Here is a 26,535-nt window from a genome sequence, read left to right on the forward strand (position 1 = left end):
AGTACGTCGATGGTAATCTGGAGAAGGATCGCTAGAAAGGAGAAGTAAAACATCCCTAATATTGTGAAGAATTTCTCTAAGAATTTATTAACAACACGGAATAATGTACGAAACTTGGAGAATAATAAAAACAAAAAAAAAGAAAACATATGGAGATTCAGGACAAAAATGTTTGAAAAGATTAAAACCAATTTGAATACTCCCTTTAAACCTAAGAAAAATTATATTTATTCAGGGAGAGAAAACTACAAAGACCTTCAAATATGAATGCATGAAGTAATTGACCTGAAGTTATCAATTAATGTAAAAATCCTCAAAGTTTTTAGTTTATTGCATGATCAGTAGTAATTTATGATACACGACATGTTGGCTTGCACTCTTTTTGGAGAGTAACATTTCACAAAATGTGTACTACATAATATTTCTAACAATTGTATAAAAATGAATTTGCTAAGTGCTCGGCTAAATATTTAAAGAGCTTATGTAGGGAAAGGCCTTGTAAGTGTTCTGGACTTCATGTTGACCCTCCTAAATGAGTGATATGCTATGAAATGTTCCCCAAACTGAACCAATATTAATTCATTAGTAGACAGCTTCAAGTTCGAGCACTACATTTTAAAAAAACTCAATGTACATTATTCACAAGATGATTTTGGAGAATAGAGAAAGATAAACAAAATCACATTAGATGAAAAAAATTGTTAGTGTATTCAAAACCTAATAGGAAAAAAAACTAATAGGATTATTATTATTATTATTATTATTATTATTATTATTAATTATTTTGGTGGTACTGGGGTTCCTGGAAACCCTTCTACCTTGAGGCTACACTCCCAGACCCATTTTTATACATTTTTTATTTGGAAACAGGGTCTCTTAAGCCAGCGTACACAGCTGGTTTCAAACCTGTGTGATCCTCATGTCTCTGCCTCCCAAGTGTGGGGATTAAAAGCTTGCGCCACCACGCCCAGCAGGATTATGTTTTTTTAAAACTAATATATTACAAATGCTGGTGAGGATGTGTAGAAGTGAAAATTCTAATATATTTTTAGTGAGATTGCAAATTATGCAACCACTTTGGAAAACAGTATGGAGGATCCTAATAAGAATGAGAACGAACCTACCATATGATCCAGCAATCTGACTCCTGGGTATCTACCCAAAAAGAAATGGAAACAAAACTACCATGCTAATGCTTGCTTGTATATGTTCATATCTGCAGAATTCACCATTGTTTAACTATGGAACCAGCCAAGATGTCCATCAACAGATGAATGAATTACAAAACCATGACATATGTACACAATGGAATTTTACTCTGTCATAAAGAAGAACAAAATTACGTCATATGCAGGGAAATGGATGGAACTGGAGAACATTATGCTAAGTGAGATTAGTCAGTCACAAAAGATAAAAACTCTGATGCTGTCCCTAATATGCAGAATCTAGGGAAAAAAATGGGTCATAGGAAGAGCTCTTGACAAAGAAGAAGAAACCAGAAAGGAACAAATAAGGTGACCTATCTGAGGGTGATGGGAAAAGGAGATAAATTCTTTAATGTACATGATGTACATGCACAAACATATCAAAGTTAATCAGTAAGTCAAATATGAAGAGGGAGGGGAGGGAATGGATAGGAATTGGGGAAGGACTGAATGAGTGATGTGTGCATGTGTGTCTTTACCATCTTGTATTCCATTAAGATGTATGACTACAATGCACCAATAAAAAATGTAAAAAGAAACACATTATTGTACACATGCATATGTGCAAACATGCACACATATATTTATATATAATAACATTTCTTGCATCTTAATCATTACTATGGCATAAATATGTCCAGTTTCTGTGACAAAAAATTTGTGCAATTGTTAATTGCAAAAAAAAAAAAATCGGAAAAGAATGGGACATATCTATGGAACCGAGGAAGAACAGATAAATATTCACTATGTGGGAGCAAACATTAGCAGATTTTTACTTTAATTGGTGAAAGAACTATCACTGTAGCCAATAGTAACCTTTACCAGGATCTACAACAACTACTAAGATGGAGAGTGAGTCCCAACACAAAAGCCACTCTTTGACTGAATAAAGCAATCTTGCTAATAATTGGGTAGATAATAACATTATAGTGATAATCACCCATGTTCTCAAAAGAGAAGCAGCCTTTCCTAGTGTAACCTACACAGCTCTACACAACTTAATGTTAGCAGTCACTCAAACATATTTCAGCAACTGAATATAAAGTGAGGGATATATCTTTCTTAGGTCGTATTTCTCTAACATTAACACACAATTATTTTAGTAGGCAAAGCCACAGATCATAGTTCTTGAGATTATGCCTTATTGCCAAACTTCAAGATGATGATAATGTTGCTGTCGACCTTCAAACTACAAAATGAATACAAAATTCATAGAAAGAATCTTGATTTATACGTAGGACCCAGGGAAACTCATATATAGTTGCATTTCCTTTATATTTTAAGGTGAAATAACTCTTACTTATATTATTCCTATATACATGTATACAGTCAATATATAGTTTTATTAATATGCAATTTTAGTCTGGGCATGGTGGACCACGCTGGTAATCCCAGCATTTGGGAGGCTGAGTCCAGGAGGATCACAGTTCAGGGCCAGCCTCAGCTATTTAGTGAGACCATCTGTAGCTCACTGAGACCTTGTTTAAAAATAAAGAATAAAAAAATAAGGCTGTGGGTGTAGCTCAGAGGTAGAATGCCCCTGGGTTTCATCCCCAGTACCGCAAAAAAAAAAAAAAGTAATTTTAAAGCTGTACTCCTTCATATGGACTTTTCTCAGTAAAATACTGAATAATAATATATATTTGATATGCTGGTTTTAGTCATGTAAATGAGCACATACACATATTCTAACATATTCAGTGTATTGCCAATTGAGCCCAATTGTCTGTTTTTCTGTTTTCCAAAGAAAGATGTAATTATACATCCAAAATCAAGAATATATGACCAGAGATTTCTGAAAAGGAAAGACCAGACCAAGCCTTTCCAGGTCGTGGAGCCTATAAAATCTCACCATAGCAATATCTTGGGTCCTTAGGACAGATTAAGAGGAAAAGCTATGTCTCCTCATGGAATTAACCATTCTCTGAGGATATTAAGAGAAAACTTAATGTTGCTTCCTTCTGTATTTTTAAATTAAAATTAAACGTTCATCATGAGACCATGATAAATTTTAACAATATCCTACCAGGTAACATAGACATAAAAGAGACCTTTGTTCTGGGTATCTGAGAGTCAGTTTTAAGCCACATTTGGGATGATGAATTGTTACCTTTGACAAGAGAAAATCTTCACGCTCTTTATTTCCGTAGAAATTTTTATTTCAAGTTTTGTGTATGAGTGTTTAAAATTTAATAAGAAGAAAACCAGAATGAAGATCTCAACGATAACACTAGGGAACAAGAAAACGTGCTTCACAATGTCTAAAAGGGGAGCTTTCTACCATGAAGAAGAGTTGAACGCAGCCATTTAGGCAACTTGTTCTGATGAGCTTTTAACAAAAGTACGCAGAGCTCAGGCCCTACGGTATGATTTGAGAGAGGGTTCAATTGAAGCCAGATGAGGTTCTCAGCCATTAAGGTGGTTAATCATCCATCAGTGAGAACTCTTTTCAATGTTTCATATCTGAAAAAATTGAATGGGTTTCCCTCTTCACCAAGTACTGGCTTTTGAGTTCTCCACAGTAATCAAAAAGACAAATCTTTTTCTAACAATAGGTTTCTTATATTCATTACTAACTATATGCTTTTCAGGACAAAAATTGAGACTATTATCAGATTGTTAATGTTCTTAGGGAAAATTGTGACTTGTAGATTTTGTTATCTGTCTTGCACAAAAGAAATTTAAAAACACAATCTTGTCAAATAAGGTATGTAATCTTTAATTTTATTAGTTTCTAGGGCTGCACCTAAGGATAATGTTTTAAAAATGTGTTCTCCTAAAAATGAAGTAACCACTATTTGTCTCAAACTGAATTATAAATTATTAGCTGCTGTCTTTCATAAATAGTTTGGCTTATGGTCTAATTCATCTAAATTATTGTGTTACTTACATTAATAGATGAAAACATCAATTTCAATTGGGTAATGGCTGAATTATATAGGTATCAACCTACAAAATTTGTCTTAGAGTATAAAAGCTCAGAAGTAATGCTATACTTAAATAACAACCAAAACTACTTAATTTTTAATCTAAATTTATTTTAACTGATAAAATAAACATACTTAAAAAGCACAATTCACTAAAAGTATAAGTCTACAACAGACTGTATGTTTTACTTATGATGATAAAATTCAAATGAGAAAAATCATTGCAATTATCTGAAATAAATTTCAGAGAAAACTTAAAGGAAGAAAAGTTTTATCAGAAATTAATAATGGCACTTTCAGCCTCTGTAGTTACTGCTCTGCTTTGGGACCCAGGCTTTGTCTACTGCTGAGCATACATTTTTGTGTATAAGATACTTATTTGTAAAATAAAAACTGAACTACACCTCTATTTCAGGATTATTTTACAAGCATTACTGGAGATGATATAGACAGGGATCTTGGCACTTTCAAGGTTTAGTTAAATCTAGCTGTAATTATTATTATTTTTATTGGTATAACTATTATTATTATCTTTAAAATTAAATTTTATAAAAGAAACATAAGTGTTAGTCTTATTTAGTTAAACCACATACTACTAGGGATTCTTTAATTTCCGATCTGCTTTATAAATGTTAGCTGAGTTCTTATAGTTATTATCATTTTTCTTTAAGAAAAAAATCTCATTCACCAGGACACCTAAGCTTTTCAATAAAGTATTTTCCCAAAAGTACACGTGGATGCTCATCATGGGAGTCTGTGGTTTTCTGGCTTCTTAAGGACCAGAAACATAGTTAACTAAAACAATACTATGAATTGTTTTTTTCATTTCAAAGCCAGTAGAACTCATATATGTCTCTAATTTATTTTGTTAATTTGCTAATTAAAATGAGCTGTGAATTTATGTACAAGTCATTCACTTATACAAAGATTCCTTCTTGTTATTCATTAGAACCTGATTTAAATCTGTAATAAACATAAAATAGATTTAAAATAAAGTGTTAAATTTTTAGAAAAAAAGCCTGTTATGCAATAACAATTTTGAAACATATTCCACTTCACTAATTGTGTTCATATTTCATGGTAATTTTAAGTGATACTAAATATAACTGGGCATTTATATATTTTTCATTCTACACATACCTTATCAAAATTATTTTCTTACCATCTCACATGCCCAAGTATATAATACTGATGGGAGCCTTTTAAAAATTAATCATCTTATCCCTGATTGGCCAACTAGAATAAAATTCACTGGGTAACTTTCAAAGGGCTTTCCATTTTTAATGACTCACAAGAGTCTTATAAATTCAAGGCATGGCTGGATTCAAATGCCTGGGAAAGCAGAAGCATGGGATCTACTGTCCTTATTTTCCTGGGTCTCATGCCCTCCTCCAGGAGGACTGGTGAACTCACCCCCACCGTGTGATGATGTTCTTGTGAACAGGACACTTGCTAGTTCCATATAGTTCCCAAAACTACATTTTTAACTTTGCTTTGTTCAAGTTACAAAGGCAAGAAAAGTTCTATCACACATAGGTTGTTTTGACTGAAATTCCCCAATGCAGGCCAATCCTGAGTCGAGCAGTAATTACCTTGTTATCCCCCAGAACAATGCAGCAGGTTACCCTCCTTAATCTCAAAAACTAGACATAAGATTTCCATTGCTTATCTTAGTACTTCTCTCACAAAAGGATCCTAAAATACTCATGTAAATTAATACAATTTTCTTGAGAAACCCACTGTATATAAAAAGGACAAAAAGATTCCTAGACTCCTTCTTTTATCTTTGACATCTAAAGCTCTAGGAAGTCATCACTCCCAGCCTTGTAACATAAAATGTGGGAAAGGCTCAAATTCAATGGCTTTTCTTAGACACATAGGAGAAGCAAAGTTGTGGCAAACCAGAACTTTGAAAGCTGAGACAGAAAAACCAAGAGAGGTGGAGTAAGATCTGCAGGATTAAAAAGCTGCTACTGAAATCACTAGTGGGTAGAAGTACAGAAATGCTAATTCTTATAAATTAATGGATGTTGGATGAGGTCCAGCTTAAGACAGATAGCGTCTGAGTCTGCAGACTCAGAGGACCCTCACCTTTATTCTCTGGAGCCACATCACATTTCAGTGTAAAGAGCAAAGAGATCCACTCCTGGTTCTGGAAGAGGCCATGAAATATACATGCCGAATGGCCCACAATGGGCTTCTGTTCTGTAGGGGAAATGTTGCGGGTGAAATGTGCGTGGTGTGTGTGTGGGAGAGAAGTAATTCCCCCACCACAACCACACAAATAGACATACAAAAAAACCGTGGATTCTTGTTCTAAGCTAAGAATAAATATTCATCGCTTGGACAGCTGCTGAAGATTTAAAGAAGTTTATTAAAAAGATAGAAATATAGGATATAGTTACAGCCCTGTGCTGGCGTGGAGCACAGGAGGGCAATTCAAATGAAAATGCCACAGAACCCCAGTATGGTGAGTTCTTTTCCTGACTAAGTCTGGAGCAGGTCCTTTGATCCATAGACTAGCCCATATATCTACCCTCATCCTGTTTTTGCTATCTCTCTAGCCTGATTTGGGGCAGGAGGGGGAGCAGTCCTGTCTCCAAACACAGGCCTCTACCTTTTGTTCCATCCCCCAAGATGTGTGAAATTGTTTTAAAAATGTAAAAAAACCTTCTTTTCTGGCTCCAGGATCTGGGATTTCTTCCTACCTCTGGCTCCAGCCTTCTTTTCTTTAAAATTTAAATTACAAGTCTCTTCTTTTTGTTAGCCCTGGCTTTCTTAGTATAAAAGATATATTTTTAAAATTGGACTTCTTTCCCAACACTGATACATTAATACATTTTAAAACCTCTTCCCAATACTAGTACAGGAAAGGACTATGATAGAACTTTATCTGTCCTAGAGGATGGCCTTCCTCTCACCCCATCCCTTCTAAATTCAAGTGTCATCTAAAGGTTACAGAAAAAGAGCTTTGTGAATAGAGAAACACCTGTGTAAGTGACAGCTCAGGAGCATAAACCCCCCTGAAATTCTCACTTTTTATTATTAGATTACTGGGTGATCCCCACCCTTTGCTCTGCACCAACATGGCCCCAGCATAACAGTAGTATCTTATAGCTGAAATATTTGCCTGATACAAGATAAGAGATACTTAGGATGCCCACAGTCAAGAGGAGAGACAAAAATAAAATAAAAATCTCAAGGAATGTGGAGTCTCCACAAGAAGCATTGTCTAAGGACAGACATGAAGGCATCATATATTAGGATGTATTATCTGATTCAACAAGCATGGCCATCAACAAAAATGTAAACTGGCATTCAAAAAGTAAAACGCAAGCCAAACAAAAGCTTCACGGTCTGAACACACTAAATATGAATAAAGAGACGAAGAACCTGACTATTTTTTAATACAGATATTGGACTTCTTAAGCAGGGAACTTTAAAAGCTTTAAAAAGCTAAGATTAATATGCTAAGGGCTCTACAAAGTGCATGAAATGGAAGAGTAGATCTAAACAGGAAGATTACCACTCAAAGGAAGAATCAAAGGGAAATTATAGATATCCAAAATCCTGTAACTGAAATGAATCCCTTTAATAGGCTTATATCAGGTGATTGAACTTAACCAAAGACAGAACCAAAGAGCTTAAAGCTAGGTCAATAGAAACTTCTCAACTTGAAATTTAAAAAGAAATATGAATGTGAACCTATTCACACAAGGGGTTGGGGATGGAGGTGAGGACGGGGGTGGGGGAGAAACAAACAGACAGACAGACAGACAGACACTGATACTGAAAAAGAAAGAATGAAGCAGATGATATATGTGAAATAATAACTTCTGTACACTTTTCAAAATTAATGACAGATAACAAACCACATAATATGTATGTTTGCATAATTTAGAAGAAAACCAGAAATAAAAATAAATATTTTAAAGAGGAAAGAGCATGAATGATAAACGGTGTGCCTAAAGATCTCTATTCTGAAGTATATGGCTGCATAACAGATAAGATTAGGGAACGATTGGAAATGTTCTATTATAGGGCAGTGTATCACATGCGAACTGGTATAGTGTTATTTGAAAATGGACTGAAATTGGTTGAAAAATGCTATTTTTAGGCAAATGGATCAACCTGATGAATATCATGCTAGGCTACATTAGCCAGATGCAGAAAACCAAGGGCTGTATAATTCCTCTTATATGTGGAAGCTATAGAGAAAAAAAGAAAGCAAAGAGACCGCACAAAATTCAGGGAGAGACAAGTGGAGGAGTGGAAGTGGTTTGGGGTAGGGAAGAGAGAAAAGGAGGGGGAGGTGTAGGGAAGGAAACAGGCTAAGTCATGTAATGTGTATGTACGAATTAATTGCTGTGAACCTCATTATCCATGTATAATTTCAATGCAGCAATAAAAGATTTGAATATAAAATAAAATAAAAATTATCTTGGAAATTCTAGAGACATTTCAAAATAATTATTTTAAAGTGTAATTAATATTCTAAAGGAAGAAAAAATGAAATGATATGAAATGGTCTGTGATATCCAGAGAAGACTGAGTGTGGTGAAACACTCCTGTAATCCCAGTACTCAGGAGGCTGAGACAGGAAGATCACTGGTTTGAGGACAGCCTCAGCAACACAATGAGTTTCTCAGCAATTTAACAAGATCCTGCTTCAAACTAAAATGCAATATAATCCTGGAGATATAGCTCAGAGTTAAAATACTTCTGGGTTCAAGTCCTAGTACCAAGACAAAATAAATCTATAGATAGATAGATAGATAGATAGATAGATAGATAGATAGATAGATAGATTAAAATTGCTGTCTTTCTAAGTATGCATTATGCTTAATAATTAATACCATAATGAGATACTTTATGAATGCATTCTGAAGACAGTATAAAAAGCTTTGGGCATAATCATATTGTGATATTTTAATTGAGGCCTAAGTACTTGCAATTTACTTGAAATTTATTTATACTTGTTGTGACAATTAAAAGGCTAGCTTGTTCATTCTTCCTTTTGTCATTCATCATATATTATAGTTCAGTACAAAAGTTATAGCACATCAGTGATAATGCTGGGAGAAAACACGACACCGTGATCAACATTTGGCTCAATTTACTTTATTTACTGGGTTTGTCAACTCAAAACATGTCTAATACAGACATTGAAGTTTATTCCTGTAATCCCAGTACTTGGGAGCCTGAGACAAGAAGAGTGCAGGTTCAAGGACAGTCTCAGTAGCACAGCGAGAGTCCCAGCAATCTAGGGATACCTTATTTCAAAACCAAAAATAAAAAGGGCTGGATATTTGCTCAGAAGTAAAATGCCCTTGTGTTCAGTCCTCACACACACACAAAAGTCTAAATTTGTTCATATGAAAGTGAATTTTTTTTTCGTTTGTTTGTTTGTGTTGGTGGTCCTGGGGGAAACCCTTCTACCTTGGGGATACTCTCCCAGCCCATTTTTATCCTTTTTTATTTGGAAACAGGGTCTCTTAAGCCAGCGCTGCTGGCTTAGAACCAGGGCGTTCCTCCTGTCTCCGCCTCCCAAGCGTGGGGATTACAAGTGTGCGCCACCACGCCTGGCAATATTGTGGTTTTTAACAGCTACATTGTATCCTCTCTCAGAGGTTGTGAATATTAAATAAGATAAAATATATGGAATTTGTCATCTCTCAGAAAGAAAATAGTCAATCTTCAAAGGTATCAGTTGTAAGGTTGATGAATTACTGATTTAAGAGTACTCACGGTCCTCCAATGAATTATAATTTTTGGTCAATGTGCCCAGTCATTGAGTTTCAGCCCCAAAGAATTCTCCAAGTAAATTTCACCTTTGAAAATGTGTTCTCAACACCGAGGCCTCTTTTGGCTCTCTCACTCATCTGAGTGAAATATAACCATATAAATGTTATGTTTTCCTGCCAATATGAACCCGGGCCAGTCCTAAAAGAAACACATTCAAAATGACACATGGTGACACATTACAGTAGAATCCGGAGGAGGCATAAAGTTCTGTGAAGTCCAAACTTTGGCAGTGCTTTGGGCTTCATTGCAAGTTCCCTGCCAGAATTTTGTTTGATAGATGAGAACAATTTGTCTTTTTGGACATTCATGAATGAGACACGGCAGACATTGAATTATATATACAGCGGTGGAATTCACTATTCATATCTAAATTTGCTAGATGAATATGCAAGTAGAATTAAATGTCCCAGATGTCCTGCCAAGCTAAACTACTATAAATCTAAATGTTTAGATTAGTTCAACTAAATCACGCTGTCCTATACATAGAAGCGTCCCGTATATGTTGTTGCTGGAGATACTAGTGACTTCTTTAAGAATATACCTAACTACCTCATCCATTATTGAATACTTTTAGTTTGAGAATATAATTTCCACACTCTAGCCTGTAAAGCTCATCTGGTGTGCAATTTATGGAGTTTTGTGTTTGGGAGCTTTTTTTCTTTTTGGTATATTACGCATTCCCAAACAGACAGAATTCTCAGGAGATTATAAATGATGTAAATATCTGAGAGTCTGAACAAGGCATTTGTAACATAATGTGCATAAAGCTAGCCCAGTCAGGATTTGGAAGACCAAAGTATATGTAACAATAAACTGGCATGCATACAAATATGCATAGAACAAAACCCAAGTGCTCAACAGAAGTACAGACCAAAATCCATGACATCCTTTTAAGAGAAAATAACATTTGAAGTTCTTGTTCCCTATCGTGTCTAGAGAAAACATAACTTAGTCTTCTAAATATCATTGCAATTTATGTCTGAAAAGTATCCATTGGAATTAAGTATAAAACGACATTTTTTGACAAGACAGCAAGATGCCTTGATTATCTTACTTTGGATTTCACTTTTTTCTGCATGCCATAAAGACTTCGATGGATTTTAATTTAAATAATGACAGATTGGATTTGTGTTTCAGAAATACGACTCTAGTCAAAATATTGTGAACCAATGAAGAGGGGGTAGAAAGAAGAGACTTGTAATTCATGACGTGAAAATTATAAGATATTAAATAACCTACTAACAATGACATTTTATTCAAGATTTTAGGGCTATCTGCATAGTGGAATTTACAAGAATTTGTGAAATATTAGATGTGGGAGATACAGGAGGAAAGGAAAAGAGATGCATTCATAATTATGGATATTTTCATCAAATATCTATGGAACGTCTTTTGAAATTTCAAATGTAGATCTCTACATTACAATAAATAGCATATACAGAATAACTTCATGCTTTAGTGAAAAATGAAATATTCAATTTATTGCACATGATTATTGGTAAATGGTTGCAATACCTGGAGTTATCTGTTACATATCATATTAAATACTTAAGTTTTTTTTCGGTAGTACTGGGGTTCCTGGAAACCCTTCTACCTCCGGGATACACTCCCAGACACCTATTTTTTATATTTGTATTTGGAAACAGGGTCCCTTAAGCCAGTGAGGCCGGCTTCAAAGCTGAGGGATCCTCCTGTCTTTGCCTCCCAAGCTCAGTGATTACAAGCTTGTGCCACCACGTCCAGCTTAAATACTTAAGATTTAAAGAAGTTCAAGCAAAATAAAATCTATGTTGGACCTTACCAAAGTGAATATTTATTAAATATCCAGGATGCACAACAAGGCAGAAATAAAACAGAGGAAGAATCTGTAACAAGGAGAGAGGAGATCTCTATAAAAAGGCATTGCACAAGATTACCTGTATATGTCAGTTTCTACACAGAGTTTCACAATTAAACGAGAACAAAATGAATCGTGAGCTGAACAAGTTATCTTGAAAAAGTAAAGTTTCACACTTTCCTAGAGATTTTGATCATTTTTCTTCTTTGACCTGAGTATGGCAGTAAGGCTTAGAATTTTGGAGTGTTTAAAAATGATTCATTCAGAAAAGGAAAGTATCCTCCCACCCATCAACAAAATCTGAATTAAGCAAAGTACAGTTTAAGTGACATTTTGTAAGAGCTTTAATTGGGAGATTAACCTAGGACAGGACTTCTTAATGAGTGGACTTACAGGCTCATACATCCTTTGTACAGTGATGCACTGTGTAAGGACACTCTGGCTAGTGATGGACTGAGCATGGGAGGGGTTGTCCATGGAGTAAAACAGCTGAACAATTCCTGTTCCCTAGGCACATGGTGGCTGTGGTCATGTTATAGTGTCATGTGTTCCTGAAATGTCTGTGAAAAAAAATAAATACAAGCCTACTGTGCTACCAGTCATAAAGGCACCACAAATACAACGATGTACAGTATCTAATACCTGATAATGATAATACACCACTATGCTACGAGTTTGTAAGTTTGGTTAACTTTCTATTGATATTTTAGAATACGTTTCTTCTACTGGTAGATAAGACGATTTTAAATAGGCTGCTGTGCAATGCCTGCTGCAGCCTCCTGTATCTCATCTTAATTCTGGTTCTAAAATGCATCAAGTGGCCATGTCCAGTCATTGACCTATAGCATCTACATTTGTGTGAGCACACTCCTTGAAGTTCATACAAAGACAACACTGTTTATTGACATCATTCTAAGAATATATCTCTGTTGTTAAGCCACACATGGCTGCTGTGTTTTTGTATCATAAGTATTATGTATTATTATAAGAATAATTTGAAATAAAACTTGCAATGACCTAAGCCATTCATGAATAAAATATTTACAATAAGCATGCGTAGCAAAGTCCATGCACAATATGGCTTTGAAATTCTTTAAGCTTTCTAATGTTTAAATGATAATTATTTTAATTTAGGGCACTATAAATTTTGTGTCAATATTTTCATGCCCCATAACATATGCACAGTAGATTTGCCAAAGTTTTACATATGTTAGCCTATTACAAGCTTATACATATACAGTTATGCCACTAGGGTTATATCTGTGAAGACGGGATTAAGAAGATGGGAAAAAATAGAAACTTCAAACAAACATTTGTTGCTAAGTATTATACCCTCTATGGTAAAGGCTGAATTAAAAAATACTTATAAATAACACAATGCAAAATATCTCTGTACCCATCATCTTAAATATTTTGACGTGAGATGATACTTAATCTCATTTTGCATCGATGGCTGAAAATCTCAAGGGAGTCCCTCTTCTGGATTCTGTTTCAGAGATATTTTACTGGTAAATTAATAAAATCAATTCAATTACTTTAAACCCATTCCTAATTTTAAACTCCAAATGGATTTTCTTGATGTGATTGCCGACCTTATTTACCAGACTTTAATCCAAAATACACTCAGCTATTAAGAGCAAATAAATTCACCCTTTATATGAGATAGTGAAATAAGACTATCAAATGATGCTCTAAAATATCTTAAGGTCCTTCTAAAAGAGTCCTACATTTTTCAAAAGTTGCATTTAATATTTTTATAACCTTTATTTTTTTTTTAAAAGTGTTTGGTTTACAGCCAAATTGAGTGAAAATTATGGAGAATGGTTGCTGCTCCCCATACAAACATACACAACCTCCTCCTCTCTGCACATCTCTTTATTTCTCATAGTAAATTGACTGTGTGTGTGTGTGTGTTATTGTGGTTTGAATCCAGTAGCATTCAAACTCTGAGCTAAATCCCCAGCAGTCTTATAATGCTGCTGAGGCTGATTTTGAGTCGGATTTTCCTATCTCAGCCTCCCCTCCAAAGTACTAGAATTACAGGCATGCACCACCATGCCTGACTCCATTGTATATATTTTAATAAATGTATAACATGCATTCACCATTGTTATACAGAATAATATTACTGCCCTCAAGATCCTATGTCCTTTGCCAGTTCAGCTCTCTCTCCCTCTTACCCTTACTTATTTTCTTATTTTCTCCATATAGTTACATTTTCTAGAATGTCTGATTATTGGAACCATACAGTATATATTTTATATTTAAATAATTTTATTTTTGCCAGGTGTGGTGGCACACGCTTGTAATCTCTGAGGTTGGGAGGCTGAGACAGGAGGATCAGGCAGGTTCAAAGCCCGCCTCAGCTACTTAGGCTCTCAGCAACTTTTTGAGACCCTGTTTCCAAATAAAGTATAAAATAGGTCTAGGAGTATAGCCCAGAGGTAGAAAAGCCCCTGGATTCCACACCCAGTACCACAAAAAAATAATTTTATTTTAATTTACAATATACAGTTTAGCCTTCAAAGACATTTGTGCTTGTTTGCTTGATGGCTCCTTTCGATGTTTGAAATTTTTTAGATATTAATCTGATTAAAGTCAATCTCCTTGTTTAGGAATCATGACTTTTTATACCTAAACTCATCATCATATTCCAAGGCCATCTAGTTTTTCTCCTATGCTATATTTCAGAAATTTTAAAATTTTATGTTTTACATTTATGTTGATGATCCATTTTAACTCAGGTTTGTGACAAACTTAAATCTTTTTTTCCAATGTATGTTCTTGGTCACTTTGTCAAAAATCAATTGGCTTTAAGTGTACGAATTTGTTTCTGAATCTTTTCTGCTCCATTGGTCTATGTGTCTGATTTTGTGCCAGTACCATGCTGTTTTTCTTACTATGGTTTTGTAGTATAGTTTGAAGTCAGGTACCGTGATGTCTCCTGAATGGTTCTTGTTTCTAAGAGCTATTTTGGCTATTCGGTGTTTTCTGTTGCTCTAAATGAATTTAAGGACTGGGTTTTCTACGTCTGTAAGGAATGAAATTGGTAATTTAATGATTATTGCATTGAATCTATAGATCACTTTAGGAAGTATGGGCATTTTGATGATATTTATTCTGCTTATTCATGAACATGCAAGATATTTCCAACTTCTGAGGTCTTCTTCAATTTTTTTTCAGTGCTTAATAGTTTTCTTTGTAGACTAGAATGGCAATCATTCAAAACACAAACAACAACAAATGCTGGCAAGGATGTGGGAAAGTGGGAACTCTAATACATTGTTGATGGGATTACAAATTATGCAACCGCTTTGGAAAACAATATGGAGGATCCTCAGAAGAATGGGAATGAACTTACAATATTATCCAGAAAAACCACTTCTCAGGATCTACTCAAAAGAATGGAAACCAAACTACCACACTAATGCATGGGTACCTCTGTTCATAGCTGCACAATTCACCATTGCCAAACTATGGAACCAGCCAAGATGTCCATCAACACATGAATGGATTACAAATCTATGGGATATGTACAAAATGAAATTTTATTCAGCCATAAAGAAATACACAATTATATTATTTGCAGGAAAACAGTCAAGTTGACAGATTGATTTCTATGGATATTTTCACTCTTATTCTCAGATAATACGACAGATACCACTATAACAGAAGTAGAAACACAACATTTAAAGATTTAATCCAAGAAAATGGGTTGAAAACAAGTCTTCAGTTTCTATCCTATTTTACAGAGCTAACATTGCAGAGAACTGTTTTAAAAGATATGAATCAATCAATGCAAAAGAAAAGCTAATCAAACTATTAGGTTTAGGGGTCTACCTTTCTACTAATCCCTCCTCTCTAACCATTATCATACTGTCAAACGGCTTCATAAATTTTTGGCATTCTTTCCATTTAAGAATTTTGCAGCTCAAAAATTGAAGAGAAAAAAGAATTGATTCTAGGTGAACAAATAATAGCTGTTACCTCTTCCAGGCAGCCTTCAGTATTTGTTAATTATTGATAATGTCCAGCTAACTTTATCTATACTGATTTTCCAGATGGAAAGAAAGTGAAGTGCTGAAAATTTCTGCTCTTAGGTTGCTCATCGCAAAGGAACCCACAACAGATAGCTAGATGAAGAATTTACTTTATATCTGTTTATTTATTTATTTATTTACTAATTTTAGTTAAGAACAATGCCCCATTGACCCAAACTAGAATTTAGTCGCAAAAGGATAGATAAGTAGAGATATCTACATAAACAACTTTCTGGACTTTTTAGAGTTTGCCCTAGAAGGGCATCAGTCAGTTATAATCATCCCAGCAATCTAAAGTACAGGAGTTAAATGTTGGATGATATAAATTTTGATCACATGGTCAAATAATAAATTTAGGCACTTAAGGTCCACATATGTAGATGCTTGCCCTGCATCAATTTTTTAGTTTTATTTTAGGTGTTTTAATGCAGTATTAACTCTGTCTAAATTTCTGTTATTCAAATATTGTATAAGAAACATTGATTTAATATATTCTACGTGGTGAATATCTATTCACTTTAAACGTTGAACAACCCAATAATTCAGGAAAATATGGCTGTCTATGTCACTCTGATTTCTATATTAACCAATTAACATATGAATTTATAATTTAATGTAGTCAAATGAGGCATGTGTTCATGATTCTTCTAGCATATATCTATATTAAAACTTTGTACATGTTTTCAATATCAACTAATTATTGAATGAATCTAAGTGGAAAGTCTATCACAGTGTTTTGTTTGTTTGTTTTGCAGTACTAGGGATGGGACACAGGGGCATTTACCTTCTCACCTTCTAGCTACACCTCCACTCTTACTTTTTATTCTTTTTATTTTTGAAACATGTTCTCATTGAGTTGCAAAGGGCCTTGATAAGTGGCTGAGACTGTCTGTGGACAGCAGACTTCAGGTCTCAGCCTCCCAAATGCTGGGATTACAAGCATGTGCCACCATGCCTGGCTTCTGTCACCTTTTTTTTTTTTTAAGACTATCCACAATGAATAAGAACATACTTTTTTTTTCTGTAATACCTTCATGGTATATAGGTGTGTATATATCTGATAGTATATGTGTGCTTCTCTCTCTGTGTGTGTGTGTGTGTGTGTGTGTGTGTGTATTCGTAGATTGTATATAGAAGAAGGTATGAAGCAACTTCATGGCTGCTTCCTATGGGCTCCTTAGTTTCACAGTATTTAATATTTGATCATTCATCTCTTTAAATATTTTAGTATTATTGAAACATTTCCCAAACTGATAGTTAACAGTATATGATACTGGTTATAATATCTTGATTTAAACTAAATCATATAAACTTCTCAATATTGTACTGAAAATAGAATGATCTTAAGAATATCATGCATTGAGCCAGGTACAGTGGTGTTCACCTGTAATTCCAGCACTTGTGAGGCTGAATTAGTTCTTTGTTTGCAATTAGAACACCAAAACTTTTAATTCTGCTTGTCCTAGATATAAAATGCTATATACTTATAAAAGTTACTTAATTTTCAACATTTGTTTAAGTTGGCTGGCAATATGTTACATGAAGTTCCTGAAACCCAATGAGTCTTGTAAGGATTAACAAAAAGTCTAAGAAAACACCCAGAAGAATAACTTGTGCTTAGCTGAAATTAAATAAATATTGCTTCCCACTATTCAATCAAGAGGAAAGAAGACAAATTGGTATATTCCTCAATCTTTACATAACTTTCATGCCCCAGGCTTTTTGTCCTTATTTTGATTAATATTTATGGAAGGATTCTTGAAGAGTAAAATAAATCATGTATCCATAACATTTATCAGACCAATGAAACCTTGAATACTTGTTTAATGAAGGAATCAGAACATTTTAGGCAATTATTGTTTCTTTCCCTTTTCAAAGCATGTGTCATTGTTGTGAAACACATTTGTAAAGATTACAGAACTAGAAACGATGTAAAGAAACACAAGTCAAGCTGCTGGCACACACATGTACTCCCAGTACTTAGAAGCCTGAAACAAGAGAATCATAGGTGTGAGGTCTGTCTCAACAATTTGAAGAAAACCTCAACAAATTGTATGCTGTTTTAAAATGAAAAGTTAATAGGGCTGGGAGTGTATCTCAGAAGTAGAATAGTCGTGGGTTTGATCACTCGTCTCAAAAGCCTACAAACAGCAGAAACACAACGAACTATAGCATAATCATACCTAAAATCTTACATTGTCTATAAAGGCATTTGTTATTATCACTTTTTACTTTTTGCCAGTATTTGAATAGATTAATTTACTCCCCTGGTTACACATTCACAGACTGAAAATTCCTTGTATTTTTTTGATATGTTTTCTTTGAGAAAATGTTAATTTTGGTTATGGATGCAGTGCAATGCTATAGGTTATAATCATGCTGTGTTAAAATTTTCTTCCACAATTCTGTTCACACCTATTGTCACAAAGCGAGGGTTTACATATTGCTGAAATTCCAGTGGAATTTCAAAAGTGAGAACTGCAAAATTAAGAACATAATGATTCTCCTATTTCATCATATACTTTATTTTCAAGTAACAATAATATTAATGTATAATAAATTTAATTCACTACATCTTTATAGTGTATACTGCACATGTATGAGTGTGATTTTTTCAATATAGTGTACCATGAATAAATATGATTCTATCTTGGAGAAAAGATTTGATAGAGGACCCAGATTTTACACAAATACTTGATACTACTTACACAAATAATTAATACTTGATAGTAGTGTGCAGATTTTACACAAATAATTAATACTTGATAGTAGTGTGCAGATTGTACACAAATAATTAATACTTGATAGTAGTGTGCTTAGGCAAACCTACCCAAGGAAGTGACATTTAGGCCAGGATCAGAAGGAATCAGTTGGGGAAAAGCAGGAAGGCAGCTGAGAACTGTTTTACCAGCCATGGTCACTGGGCTTTGAATAGCCCTGAGCAGTCGATGAGAGGCTATAGCAGCTGAAGAAAGTGACCAGGGAAAGTGTGAATCGTTAGAGTGCGTGGTGAGATGGGGGGCATATGAGATTCAGTCATGCAAGTAGTATTCGGGAGTTAAAGTTTTAATATAGAGGTCAAGGAGAAATTAAAAGTTTTAAGCAGGTGAAAGACCTTTATCATTTAAAATTTATATTTACCCTTCATAAGCGTATCCTCCTGCTATAGAATAGATGTATTTGATCCAGATTTAAAAGGAGGCATTTTTTCGGTGATTGCCTTTAAAATAAAACAGACACCTTTTCTAAGAAAGGTGATGATGGTGCAAAGTCAGTTTAGCAATAAGTCCCACAATATATAGACTTGACTGCCTTAAAATTCATGTTTCTTCTTCGTCCTGTTCAAAGTTTTTATATAATCTGAATCTGTACTTTTGATCTTTAATATCAATAAAATTAAACATTTCATAGGTGTTCTCTCAGTTTACAAGGTATAAAACCAATCTCCATATCCTGTAATGGGAAGAGGGGAGTGGAAATGGAGCCAGGGGAAAGCCCACCAAGGACTGTGTAGATGTATGTCACTATCATTGTGAACCACATTATTTTATGAGGCTATCATGCACCAATAAAAGTATTAAAATCTATTATTATCATTCTGTAAATAAGTTCTGAAAAATGTGCACACACACACACACACACACACACACACACACTTCTCCCTCCATGAAGGGTTCAACTACTCATTTTAAATTATAATAAAAATTATAGTAAAATATCTTTAAAATTATAAATAAAAAGCATATGTATTAAATTTGTTCAGAATAAGGAATATTATTTGTCAGAAGCTTATTGTACAAGAGAAATAAGTGGTAAATATTCATTTTACTTTAAATAAACTATTTTTACTTCAGAATTAGTCTTGCTGATTAAATTTGCACTTAGAGTAGTGCACAAGACATCTATATTTTGCACTATTAATATAAAAAACTATATTGCAACATGTTTGGAAATAAAATTTGACTACCCTTTGGGGACTACTATGCAAAGAAAGGTAAATTTCTAAACAATACAAACATACTTGGAATACAAAATATGTTCAACTCAGTTAGTTGCCTTACTGAGAAAAAGTCAGCCTTACTGTTAGCAATTTTCTTACACGAGAATGAGTTACTATCTGAACCAAAGATTAATTTGCACCTCAAGAAATATAAGCGAAGAGAGACTCTCCCAGCTGCCAGGTAAGAAAATGCTTTAAAATAGAACAAAAGTGTTACCTTTCCTTAAAGCTGAATTTGCACCTTGCTTCAATGGGGGTGCAGAATGAGTCATGAATTCTCTCTATTATGTGGTTTGTGATGTCCGCACGTATTTTCTATACTTTCTTAAAGGATTTCATCATGGAAATATAGAGAGACACATGTAGGCAGAGCCAACTACAGCAGAGAAATAAGGCGTTCAGGGGCCAAGGGATACGCACATTATCTGCTCTGCAGTCACTATTGCTCACCCAGCGGCCCAAAGTGAAGTGATTAGTCAACAATTTTTAAGCACCACTTTACAGGTGTTACCAAAAGGTCACAATTTATCGCTCACGTATCCTGCTACTGAATTTCAACCAACACATTGGAGAGACTCCCCTTTTTTTCTGTAAATATTACTTTCCCTTGAGGTTCTGAGAGGGGCCTAAATTAGGTGCTGGATTCAAGTCAAAAACTGTTAACGGAACACAATGTTTTGTATGCATATCAGCAGCTGTGAAGCACAGAATATACTGGGTGTGTTCCAAAAACAATGTTTTAATTATGGGGACATTAAGTTCATTAGAGTGCTGAGAAGCACTCTAATGAAATTGGGGGCGGTGGCACATGATTGTAATTCCAGTTCTGGGGAGGCTGTGAGGATCTGGATTTATGAGGACAGTCTCTGGTACTTAGTAAGGCCTTCTGCAGCTTAATAAGACCCTGTTTCAAAATTAAAACTAAAAACTCGGGCTTGAGGTATAACTCATATGTAAAATGTTTCTGGGTTCAATCTCCAGCATCACACACACACACACACACACACACACACACACACACACACACACCAGATATTAGGGGATAATTGCAATTCTTAAGCACATGAACCCTCTCAGCTATAATCCAGGCAGTATCCTTAGCACCAAATTCTGGGCAGTGTTTGTATTCATTCCATTCTCTTCCCACTTTAATTATTTGATTATAATAATTTTGGCATGTCTGAGGGTAAAATTATTCATTTATCTAACATTTATTGACAACAGCTATGTGTTTAGGCCACAGATCAAGCCATAAGGAGATGAAAGTATTTTTAAAAATGTTTATTGCTGCATTAAAATTATACACAATGGTGAGATTTATAATGATACATTCATTTACTGACAGCACGTTATTTGATCTGTCTCCTTCCCTGTACTTCCCTGTTTCCTGCAATCCTCCTTACCCCAATCCCTTCCCACACTGGTGTCCCTCCTAATTTCGATGAAGTCCATTTTTCTTTCCTTTATTCTATTTACCTTCCAAATGTGAAAGAAAGAATTTTTTTATAGTCTGGTTATCTCACATAGCACCATGTTCCTCCATTTTCATCCACTTGCTTTACGAAGATATAATATTTTTATGGCTGAGTAAAAGTACATTGTTTGTATATGCCACGTTTTATTTATTCATCTGTTGAAGGACATCTCGGCTGGTTCCGTAACTTGACTATTGTGAAGTGTTTTGGTATTAACATGAGTATCGATGTAGGCAAAAGTGTTTTATTTTCTTTCACATAGTTCAGAATTCTGAGCAAGAGACAGTTTAAAAACTTTGGAATTAAGATGTGTTGCAAGTTTTTATTAGGTCATAGTAAGGATTCAAATTTTTAAAAAGGAAGGAGAAATGACAGAAACCCAAGCAGGAAAGAAAGAGAGAGAGAGAGAGAGAGAGAGAGAGAGAGAGAGAGAGAGAGAGAGAGAGAGAGAGAGAGAGGAGAGAAAGAGGAAATTAATTTTGAACATCAAAATGTGGGGGATATGTTCGCTAGGAATATTCTCATTCTTGGTTGGAGTCTATTTCTCAATGGGTGTGTGATCTGATCATCAACCTCAAACCAAAATAGGTATACTAGATAAAGGAATCTACTATCAGATCAAGGGCTGTACTGAACCCAGCCTGGGGAAGTGTGAGGCTGGACCCCATAACCTGTGGTTCAAAATTCAAACCACCAACTCCAGCTACTCCTAGTGTTGGAACTGCCTTTGAGGGCACCAGCTGGAGTATCGTCTTGGATGCATTGCTTTGTGTGAAGGAAATGTCATTCTCAATGCTTTTATACACTTTAAATTATTTATCTTTATATGGTCTCATATCTCCACAATGTAGACCACAGACATGGATATATATATATATATATATATATATATATATATACATATATATATATATATATGTGAACTATATATATTAAATATATAGTTTTAGAGCTAAAGAAAGTGGCATTGCCATGAGGGACATTGCCATGCTATGTTCAAAATCATAGACTTATTTCAAGAGCCATATTTTGGCACCAACAACCCACAATGCAAGTCATTTATCTTTGTTGTAACTCAGAATCCTCAAGCTTAAAATGAAAATACTAATGTTAATTTTGAATTGTTATAATTATGATTTAATACATGCAAACTGCTGAATGTGGCACCAGGCATATACTAAGTACAGTTGTGGAATTACAAGACTATAATCATTTGACTCTTTAGGGCCTTGGTAACAATGAGGTAGAATGGAAAGACAGCAATCCTGGGGATGGAGACTGGAAAAAATGTATGGGGTACTTGGCCCTCTTAAGGACCAAGAACTACTTAGTAAGAAAAAAAATGATGGGTAGAATACCAAGAACATGTGTAAAGAAGAAGAAAATATTTAAGTGCCAAAGCCTACAAGTTCTCAGGAGGGCAAGCATGGAAATGCATTTGCATGATTTTGCATTCAGATTATCCTCTGCATTTAAATATACATAACTCTCCATCAGGTATTCGAATCACTTTTTATACTAGTGCAGAGCGACATCTCTGAAGGATCTTTGTTTTTCTGAACTTTCTATTCCCAACTCCACCAAATTGGATAGTCGTACTCTTGATCATCAAAATAATATATAAAGAGTAAAGAATGGGAATTTTAAATAAAAGACAAATATATCCTAACAATAAAATTAAGGAAATCTGCCAACTGTTTTTTCAGTTGTGAAAGAAAATAATTCACCCCCAAAGATAAGTGTACCTTTAAAAATCCAATTGCAAAATGTTAAAATCCTTTCCTGGATGTCTTTGTAAAAGATCAGTGCGTAAGGCTGCAGGTGCAATGCCAACAGGTATTCACAGATAATGAAGCTCTGTGACTGTGCAGTGTTGGTGTGGTGAGCACACCCCCCCCTGCTTTATTCTTCTTGAGAGTTCACTTCAAAGTGAAAAAATTATGCATCAAAACATAAGAATTCTGTGAAATTTTGCAGCATAAAGATCAATGTTCTCCTGTTAATAAGCCATGCAAAATCTCTTCAAAGAAACTTTAATTTAGCGTATCTAAATGTAAAATAAAAATAATATTTTTTATAAGAAGCCCAATTATTACAGCCAAGCATGGTGGCACACATCTGTATGCCAGTACTAGGGAAGCTGAGATAGGAAGATTGCAGGTTCAAGGCTAGCTTTAGAAACTTAATGAGCTCCTGTTTCAATAAAATAAAATAAAATAAAATAAGGTAGGGGCATAGGAAAGAGGTAGAACACCCCTGGATTCAATTGCTAGTATGAAAAAAAATAAACTTTATTGGCAAAATTTTCTTGATTGTGTGTGTGTGTATATATATATATATATATATATATATACACACACACATACATACACAATATATATAATTGTTATATTATATATTTTATAAAGATATATATTATATTATATATTGTTATATAATATATAGTTATATAATATATATTATATATTATATAACCACACTAAATACATCTTATATACATATATAATCATTATATATATATATATTATTGTATCAGCATCTAACCATATAGTATATATTATATATAACTGTATGTATAAAATATGATCATATAACTATATAATTATATATGTAATGATTATTTAGCTTTTAGCTACTTATTGTCTTATATATTTTATCTCTTCAGAATTTCAGTTTTCTTTTACATTTTTAATGAGTTTCAAATTCAAAAGCCTAATTTATTTTTATTTCTAATATGTTAATAAATACATCTAAGGAATAAAATTTTTCCTAAATCAGAAACTCTTGATAAGTATATATATATATATATATATATATATATATGTATTTTATTTGACATTGTTCTGAAATTACTTGAAATTAATGTTTAGAGTACCTCTTTTTCACTGAATTATTAAAAGTGTACTGCTATTTGTATTTTGATTTATGTTTTATGGCAGAAATTGAATCTTCACTTTTTAAAAACATTTCCTTTTCTCAGCAAATAAGGCGACCTGAGGGGATGGGAGGGGGCAGAGGGAAAGCACGTGATGTACTTAAACAAACATATCAGAGTCAATCACTAAGCCAAGCATGGGAAGGAGGGATGGGGAGGGGATGGGGTGGGATCGGGTAAGGGCTAATTGGATGATGTGTGCATGTATGCCTACACAAATCTTTTATCCCATTAAGATGTATGACCACAGTGCACCAATAAAAATTTAAAAAATTTTTTTCTTTTATCTCTAGAAGATGGCTACATTACATTTTCTTATTTGTCCTGCAGATAATAGTGTCAAGGGATATAATCAACAAAATGTGAAGAAATATATGCTTATGTGTTACTTTTTTAGATTCAGTGTATAAAAATCTCCCTTTAACAAGATATCATCTACCTATGATGTCAGGGTACAATGGAAGCTAGATAATTTAAAGCAACTAAAACCTTTTTCTCAACATTCTAAAGAATAGATTTCCAAAATCCATGCACCAGAGAGGTTTCTACTTCTGGACGTCTGTACCGTGACCTCTCCTACGCCTCTCCACCCTCTCCACATTCCCGGGCTGGCATCACCTTGGTCTGAATCCTTTATCATGTGGTATTTATTTTTTTCCCATTAGCAGTTTTCTTTACTACTTCTTTTCTTCTTTTTGTCCTAATTATATAATTGATATTATATTTTCTTTCATCCTCATTACAAGTGGCAGTTTGTATTTTTATTTCTTTTAGTCCGAGAAATAGCTCAATGCTTTTATTTTACCACAGCCTTTTTCACAAAGTGTCAAATTATTAAGAATTCCAACCATTTGGGGAAACAAAAAATAAAAGACAAGCATGTTTTACCAACTGGATCAAGAAATTGGATGATGAAAAGAAAAGAAAAGTGTTTTTTTTATTTTATATTGTAAACCCAAATGCTGCTATTAATATTTTAGATAAAATGGTTATTTCCATTTACCAATATGTCTCTCTCCTTATCTATCTCTTTCTCTGTGTCTGTCTCTCTTGTCCTTTCTCTGTTTATATTATTTTTATACTATCTAGAAAAAAATTCTCATAACTGTGTTCATCCACCCTTATTTTGATTATTTTTTATAAACAGGCACTTAATCTTCATATAAAGTATATTTTGGTTTTATTTCTTTATTTATAATTTGTGGAATACAGAATTTTAGTCTGAGACAGGAGGACTGCAAGTTCAAGGACAGCAAGGGTAACTTAGTAAGATACTGCTTTAAAAGTACAAAAAGACAATAACAAATTCGGGTGAGGGTGTGGAGAAGTGGGAGCTCTAGTACATTGTTGGTGGGAGTGCAAATTAGTGCAAGCACTTTGGAAAGCAGTATGGAAGATCCTCACAAGAATGGGAATGAATTTACCACACGATCCAGCAATACCACTTCTGGGTATCTACCCAAAAGAATAAAACCAAACTAACAATGTAATGCATGTGTGTCTATCTTCACAGCTGTACAATTTACCACTGCCAAACTATGGGACCAACTAAGATATCCATCAACAGATGAATGGGTTACAAAACTGTGGAATATGTACACAAATGGAATTTTATTCAGCCATAAAAAAGACAGTTACATCACTTATGGGGAAATGGATGGAACTGGAGGACATGAGATTAAGTGAGATTAATAAGTGAGATTATTCAGTCACAAAAGATAAGAAATGGGATGCTTTGCCTAATATGTGGAAGCTCAGGAGAAAATGAGCCATAGGAGGAACTCTAGACAAAGAATCAGATACAATAAGGTGACCTAACTGAGGAGGTCCGAGGGGGAAGAGGGAAACTCTCTAGTGCACATGATGTAGTTTAACAAATATATCAATGTCAATCACTAAGCCAAACACGAGGAGGAAAGAGGAAGAAATGGAGTGGGAATTGGGTAAGGGCTAATTGGGTGATGTGTGCATGTATGTCTCCCCATCTTATACCCATTAAGATGTATGATGACAATGCACCAGTAAAAAAATTTAAAAAGTACAAAAAGGGGGTGAGGGTATATCTCAGAGGTAGAACTCTCCTGGGTTCAATATCCAGTACCACATTCATTAACTATTACTATAATAATAATAATAATAATAATAATAATAATAATAATAATAGCATTTTGACCTTTATCTGTTAATATTGTTGGATTATTTTTATACATTCAGGTATGCATAATTTAAATTTTATTACTATTTTCTTATTAAAGTGATATTTATACATAGTACCTGTCTGAAGATTGCAAGGTCTATAAAGAAAAAAAGA

The sequence above is a fragment of the Muscardinus avellanarius genome, assembly GCF_963383645.1.
Source record: "Muscardinus avellanarius genome assembly, chromosome: 17".
Classification (NCBI taxonomy): Eukaryota; Metazoa; Chordata; class Mammalia; order Rodentia; family Gliridae; genus Muscardinus; species Muscardinus avellanarius.